This window comes from Gorilla gorilla, chromosome Y, assembly GCF_029281585.2.
Source record: "Gorilla gorilla gorilla isolate KB3781 chromosome Y, NHGRI_mGorGor1-v2.1_pri, whole genome shotgun sequence".
NCBI lineage: Eukaryota > Metazoa > Chordata > Mammalia > Primates > Hominidae > Gorilla > Gorilla gorilla.
In genome coordinates this window covers 67,192,986-67,201,283 of record NC_073248.2, presented here as the reverse complement: position 1 = coordinate 67,201,283, position 8,298 = coordinate 67,192,986, and positions in this window count along the sequence as shown.

The window sequence follows — 8,298 nt, the reverse complement described above, 5'->3', positions numbered from 1 at the left end:
AGGCTTAAGGGGAAGCTCCTCACCAGGGATCCGGAGCTACCATTCACCATCCCCTAGGGCTTCACCACACTCACCTCTGTCATCACCAGAATCCCACAAGCTCCCATTTCCCTGTCCTCACCGTGATGGGCAATCAATGAAGCCATTGGGCTCTCCTGTGTCCTCCTCTGAGGATTCCTCAGAGTCCCCACGTTCATCAATAATATACCACATGTTCTTACTGCCATCACCCAGCAGCTCACCCCCAGCTCTCGGGGGCTCTCCTGTGTCTCCCAGCTACTCTCAAAACAACCCCAGATTTCAGCTGGAGTCAGCCCCCCACACCCAGGAATCACCAACAAACTCACGAGCCTCACAGTGCTCCACCCCTGTGTCTTTCATCTCTTCACCCCCAGGCCTCAGGGACTCTCCTGTGGCTCCCAGTTACTCGCCAGCCATCCCCAGGTTCCTGCGGGAGTCAGCCCCATTTACCCAGGAGTCCCCCAGACACTCACAGGTCTCGGGAGATTATGAGCGGTCCCCCAGCCCTGACTGCTCAAGATTCATGCCTGCCTCACCCAGCTTCTCCCTCTCCCCTCCCAGAAACTCACACCCAAGGGGCAGCTCCTCACCAGGGATGTGGAAGTACTCTACATCATCCCACAGGGCTTTACCACTCTCACATCCATCATCAGCAGAATTCCACAACTTTAAGTTTCCCTTTCCTAACCAAGCAGGACAGTCACTCATGTCATCGTGTTCTCCCGTGTCCTCCTCTGGAGATTCTCCACAGTCACCTCATTCATCAATAATATACCATATGTTCTTACTGCCATCATCCAGCAGCTCACCCCCAGCCACCCATGACTCTCCTGTCTGTCCCAGCTACTCTCCAACTACGCCCAGATTTCAGCGGGAGTCTGTACCCCACACCCCAGAAACACCTACAAACTCACAGACCTCAGTGAGATCCTCGCCAGTCTCTCTCACGTCTTCACCCCCAGCCCTTACGGACCCTCCAGTCTGTCCCAGCTACTCTCCAACCACGCCCACATTTCAGCGCGGGTCAGTTCCAGGAACCCAGGGATCACCACCAAGCCCGCCACTTTCACTGAGTTACTCCCCAGTCTCTAGCACGCCTTTATCTCCAACCCTCAGGGACTCGCCTGTGTGTCCCAGCTACTCTCCAAACACGCCCACACTTCAGCGGGAGTCCGTTGCAGGCACCCAGAAATCACCACCAAACTCACCAGTTTCACTGCCTTACTCCCCAGTCTCTCTCATGTCTTCACCATCCCTCAGGGACTCTTCCGTCTGTCCCAGCTACTCTCCAACCACGCCCACATTTCAGCTGGAGTCAGTTCCAGGCACCCCGGAATCACCACCAAGCTCACCAGTTTCACTCAGTTACTCCCCAGTCTCTAGCACGTCTTTATCTCCAACCCTCAGGGACTCTCCTGTGTGTCCCAGCTACTCTCCAACCACGCCCACACTTCAGCGGGTGTCAGTTCCTGGCACCCAGGAATCACCACCAAACTCACCAATTTCACTCAATTACTCTCCAGTCTCTCTCATGTCTTCACCAGCCCTCTTGGACTCTCCTGTCTGTCCCAGCTACTCTCCAACCACGCCCACATTTCAGCTGGAGTCCGTTCCAGGCACCCCGCAGTCACCACCAAACTCACCAGTTTCACTGAGTTACTCCCCGGTCTCTCTCACGTCTTCACCCCCAGAACTCAGGGACTCTCCTGTGTGTCCCAGCTACTCTCCAACCATGCCCAGATTTCAGCAGGAGTCAGTTCCAGGCTCCCAGGCATCACCTACAAACTCAGCAGTTTCACTGAGTTACTCCCCAGTCTCTCTCATGTCTTCACCCCCAGCCCCCTGGGACTCTCCTGTCTGTCCCAGCTACTCTCCCACCACGCCCAGATTTCAGCGGGAGTCAGCCTCCCACACTCCGGAATCACCTACAGACTCACAGACTTCACGGAGGTCCTCCCTGGTCTCTCTCAGGTCTTTGCCCTCAGCCCACAGGGACTCTTGTGTCTCTTTCAGCTACTGTCAAAACTTCTCTAGATTCCAGCTGGAGTCAGTTCCAGGCGCCCACGATACACCACCGAACTCGCGAATTTCACTGACTTACTCCCCAGTCTCCCTCATGTTCTCACCCCCAGCCCTCAGGGACTCTTCTGTCTCTCTCAGCTACTCTCCAGCCATCTCCAGATTTCACCTGGAGTCAGCTTCCCACACCCAGGAATCACCTACAAACTCAGGGACCTTACTGCAACCCTCCCCCATTTCTTTCACCTCTTCACCCCCTGCCTTCAGGGACTCTCCTGTGTCTCCCAGCTTCTCTCCAGCCCTCCCCAGATTTCTGCCACAGTCAGCCCCAGGCAACCAGGACAACCCTAGACACCCACAGGCCTCACGAGCCTATCTCCCTATGACCTGGACCTATACAGGGATGGCTCCCACGCATCCCTCAGTGACCCCAAACCCATCTCCACTTACACTCAGACACTCCCAGGGCCTGACAGCTACTCCCCGTTATTGTCCTTCAGTTCGAAGCCCTGGCCAATCTACTAGCCCACGTGACGCAGTTACCTGGCCATTTCTCCACAGTTCCGGTGAGGGCCCCACACCCAGCCTCAGAAGAGCCCCTCCTGCATTCCGTCCTCACACGCAGGCCTGTCCCTCTACTTGCTACTGTCACACTCTTGCCAGCAGAAGAGGCCCCTGTCATGGCCGATATCACCACCCAGTCTATCCTCACCCCACAGCTGTGCAGCGGGACCCTCCTGCTGGCCCACGTGGCTGCCAGAGCCCATGCTGGCACAACGCTCCAGCATGTCGGCGTCCCTGCGGGCCGCACTACCGGTGACATGGCTAGCATGACCCTCCTTCCTGGCAGTGACACTGTTGATGTGAACCCCAGTTTCACATCTGTCATTTGTAAATAGGACCATTTGCCCTTTTCGCTCTCCCTTCCATTCACAGGGCTTTTCATTCTCTCTGTTTCTGCCTCCGTTTCAGATATTTACTCACCTTTTTCTCTCTCACTATGTCTGCCGTGGTCTCGATGAGAGTGCGCCACATAAGATTCCCCCATTAAAAGTCATGAATTGAGTGGCTTTTAGTATACCTGTGGTTGTGCACATTCCCTTTTAATTCGCAAACCATTGTAGAACGTCTTATCACCCCCGACCAGAGAAAAACCCTGTAGACATTAGTCACTCCTCATTCTGTCTCAAACCCTCTCCCTGACCCTCAGTACTAGGTAGCAACTACATAGTGCGATCAACCCCATATGCATAGATTTCCATATTGTGGACAATTCCTATAAACGGCATTGCACAATAGGTGAGCTTTTATGACTGACATAACACGTAGCACAATATTTTCAAGATTCATCCACATTGTAGGCTTACCCACAGGGGGTAACCAGTCTTTTTGGGGTTTTAGTAACACCGGGTGTTTTCTCCTTCCTTCCGTCCTTCTTTCCTTCTCCTTCCTTCCTTCCTTCCTTCCTTCCTTCCTTCCTTCCTTCATTCCTACCTTCCTTCTTTCCTTCCTTCCCTCCTTCCTTCCTTCCTTCCTTCTTTCATTTCCTTCCTTCCTTCCTTCCTTCCTTCCTTCCTTCCTTCCTCCTATTTCTCTCTTACTCCTTCAGCCCTCTCTCTTTCACATGGCTTAGGTGCATCCCACATTCTGCGTTTCTTTGGGGAAATCCTCGACAGCTGCAGGAAAATTGTGTTATTGTAACTATTTACCGCTATCTCTCTTTCACGGCTCTCCATCAGTTGTGAACATCTATTGATTTATCCCAAGTCACTAGGCATATTTTAATTGGATACACCTGTTTTTCTTTATACACCTGTTTCTGGACTATAGGGTCGCATACTCATAAACCCAGTGTAACTCAGAAACGCATCTAATATTCCCATAAACCCATCATAACGTTGAAAAATCATAAATCAAACCATCGTAAGTCACGGTTTGTCCGTGGATATGGGCGTCATCAATTCCATTGTATTCAATAATGCTGTACGCCATTAACAATGGCAGACTGATTGGGAGTGGAGATTGATAGCATTATAAAAATCAGTTATTAGAGGGATACTTCTTTAACCTGACTGAAGAACTGATCTAATGGCTTTAGTACAGTGCATGATTATGTGAGATGTTTTGAGACAGAGTAGTACATTTGTGAATGAAATTTTATGGGTTTTTTTCACTTAGAAGGAACCATTGTGTGTGGAAGAGTGAGAAAATTGCTTTCGGCTGTAGAGTCTGGCATTCATTGTAGATTTAAGCTTCGTTTTCTGTGAGCAAATCTTATTCAATAAAATACTACTCTTTATAATAAAAAACAAAAACACTGGTGATGTGAGGTCATTATCCTCAGCAAACTAATCCAGGGAAAGAAAACCAAACGCCACATTCTCACTTATAATGGGAGCTGAAAAATGGGATCACATGGACACAGGATGGGGAACAAAACACACTGGGGCCTTTCGGGAGGCAGAGCGTTAAGAAAAACAGCCACTGCACGCTGGGCTTAATACCTAGGTGATGGGTTGACAGGTGCAGCAAACCACCATGGCACACGTTTGTTTACCTCAGTAACAAATCTGCACATCCTGCACATACACCCCAGAACTTAGAAACAAAAGGAAACAAAAGAAAACGAAAAAGCAATAGCAAAACGCTAAAGGCAAAATAAAGTTTCAAACTCAGAAAGTGACAGACCAATGTTTGCTTCCCATCATGGTTCTCAACCCAGGTGCCATAAGGTCAGGATAAAGAATTTGATTACATATTGTAAATAAGACGTGCAGCAAATGACCAGAAATATTATTCTCAACATATGTGTGTCTTCTAATTGAATGGTGACGCTATCTACCGGGACATAGCATTAGATTCCAAAGGGCATAGTCCCGCCAGACAGGCCTCCCACACTAATAACAATGGGAAGCCCTACGTTGTTTTACCTGTGCTTCTCAGCAACTGGCTAGAAATCAGGTTGCCACCACTCCCGGATTTAGTTGCATTCATTTGCTGGAAGAGCTCACAGCACGCAGGGAAACAATTACATTTGCCGTAGTATTTTAGCGGATATTGCAAAAATTCAGAAATAAATTTGGGGCCCGGCATGTGGGGAGGGGCGCACTGCCTTCCAGGAAGTGTTATCCAGAAGCTCTCTGTACCCAGTCCTTTTGGGTTTTTATGGAGACCTCATTCTATAGGCATGATGGGTTAAACCATAGGCTATTGGTGATCAACTCCACCTGAGGCTCTCAGCCCTCCCTGCAAATTGGGGTTGAGGCTTTGCCATTCTCATTCTGACTGAAAGAATTTACACAAACGGAATTTTAAAACAGATAAGCACAACTGGAATCTTAATTAGATGATTGGATTACCTGGAGCCACACCTTGATATTCCTAACCCGAGCACCCTCATCCAACGAATGCTCCACCCAACTGGCTCCCAAGTCTCTACGTGGTTCCAGAGCAAAAGAATGTTTCTACAACGCATATCCCCACCTTTTCTTTCAAGTCTTTTCGCTTACACGGAAAGACTTCTTAAACTGCCATGCATCAGGGTCGGGGGAGGTCTTGTTAAAACGCAGATCTGTGGATCTCCGGGGTTTGATTGTTGCAAGGATGCTGCTGGTGTCAAAACCACAACGTGGGAACCACAGAACCACTAGTTGGTTTTCCGTGTTTCAGTGCATACAATTCCTAAGTTATCTGGCCAAGAAAACTTGTAAGTTCTTAGATTGTCCCAAAGGTGGCGCATGAAATCAAAGCAGGAGAACAGTTTCCTACGAGGTGTAGCCTGGGAAAGTTGGGGGTGACTGATGGAAAGGAGGAGTGAAGCTCCGCCCTTTCCGCTGCTAGGCTGCGCCCGAGGCTATTTAAACCCGCCCTGGCTGGCCTGTACTCAGATCTTCGTGGAGCGGATCAGCGGCCGGAGCGTTTGGCGGACTCTGCGTGGACTTGGAGCTCACAGCGTCTTGCGACTTGGAAGCGGATTCAGAGGACAGGACAGAACACTTGGGCAAGTGAATCTCTGTCTGTCTGTCTGTCTGTCTGTCTCATTGGTTGGTTGATTTCCATTTTCTTAAGGGGCACATACCTCACACCGCACACACACAAACACACACACACACTCACACACACACACACACACACACACACACACACACACACACACACACACTCCTTCCTTCTGCGAGTTAGAAAATTAGTAGGGGCCCCTGGGAGCTGCAGGTTTCCTAATCATGTCTGCACCTAAGAACAGTAGGGTCTTGTCTGGCTCTTCTTATGAACGGTCCCCCAGCCCGGACTCCCCAAGGTCCATGCGAGCCTCCCCCAGCTTCTCCCTCTCCCCTCTCAGAAACTCAGGCTTAAGGGGAAGCTCCTCACCAGGGATCCGGAGCTACCATTCACCATCCCCTAGGGCTTCACCACACTCACCTCTGTCATCACCAGAATCCCACAAGCTCCCATTTCCCTGTCCTCACCGTGATGGGCAATCAATGAAGCCATTGGGCTCTCCTGTGTCCTCCTCTGAGGATTCCTCAGAGTCCCCACGTTCATCAATAATATACCACATGTTCTTACTGCCATCACCCAGCAGCTCACCCCCAGCTCTCGGGGGCTCTCCTGTGTCTCCCAGCTACTCTCAAAACAACCCCAGATTTCAGCTGGAGTCAGCCCCCCACACCCAGGAATCACCAACAAACTCACGAGCCTCACAGTGCTCCACCCCTGTGTCTTTCATCTCTTCACCCCCAGGCCTCAGGGACTCTCCTGTGGCTCCCAGTTACTCGCCAGCCATCCCCAGGTTCCTGCGGGAGTCAGCCCCATTTACCCAGGAGTCCCCCAGACACTCACAGGTCTCGGGAGATTATGAGCGGTCCCCCAGCCCTGACTGCTCAAGATTCATGCCTGCCTCACCCAGCTTCTCCCTCTCCCCTCCCAGAAACTCACACCCAAGGGGCAGCTCCTCACCAGGGATGTGGAAGTACTCTACATCATCCCACAGGGCTTTACCACTCTCACATCCATCATCAGCAGAATTCCACAACTTTAAGTTTCCCTTTCCTAACCAAGCAGGACAGTCACTCATGTCATCGTGTTCTCCCGTGTCCTCCTCTGGAGATTCTCCACAGTCACCTCATTCATCAATAATATACCATATGTTCTTACTGCCATCATCCAGCAGCTCACCCCCAGCCACCCATGACTCTCCTGTCTGTCCCAGCTACTCTCCAACTACGCCCAGATTTCAGCGGGAGTCTGTACCCCACACCCCAGAAACACCTACAAACTCACAGACCTCAGTGAGATCCTCGCCAGTCTCTCTCACGTCTTCACCCCCAGCCCTTACGGACCCTCCAGTCTGTCCCAGCTACTCTCCAACCACGCCCACATTTCAGCGCGGGTCAGTTCCAGGAACCCAGGGATCACCACCAAGCCCGCCACTTTCACTGAGTTACTCCCCAGTCTCTAGCACGCCTTTATCTCCAACCCTCAGGGACTCGCCTGTGTGTCCCAGCTACTCTCCAAACACGCCCACACTTCAGCGGGAGTCCGTTGCAGGCACCCAGAAATCACCACCAAACTCACCAGTTTCACTGCCTTACTCCCCAGTCTCTCTCATGTCTTCACCATCCCTCAGGGACTCTTCCGTCTGTCCCAGCTACTCTCCAACCACGCCCACATTTCAGCTGGAGTCAGTTCCAGGCACCCCGGAATCACCACCAAGCTCACCAGTTTCACTCAGTTACTCCCCAGTCTCTAGCACGTCTTTATCTCCAACCCTCAGGGACTCTCCTGTGTGTCCCAGCTACTCTCCAACCACGCCCACACTTCAGCGGGTGTCAGTTCCTGGCACCCAGGAATCACCACCAAACTCACCAATTTCACTCAATTACTCTCCAGTCTCTCTCATGTCTTCACCAGCCCTCTTGGACTCTCCTGTCTGTCCCAGCTACTCTCCAACCACGCCCACATTTCAGCTGGAGTCCGTTCCAGGCACCCCGCAGTCACCACCAAACTCACCAGTTTCACTGAGTTACTCCCCGGTCTCTCTCACGTCTTCACCCCCAGAACTCAGGGACTCTCCTGTGTGTCCCAGCTACTCTCCAACCATGCCCAGATTTCAGCAGGAGTCAGTTCCAGGCTCCCAGGCATCACCTACAAACTCAGCAGTTTCACTGAGTTACTCCCCAGTCTCTCTCATGTCTTCACCCCCAGCCCCCTGGGACTCTCCTGTCTGTCCCAGCTACTCTCCCACCACGCCCAGATTTC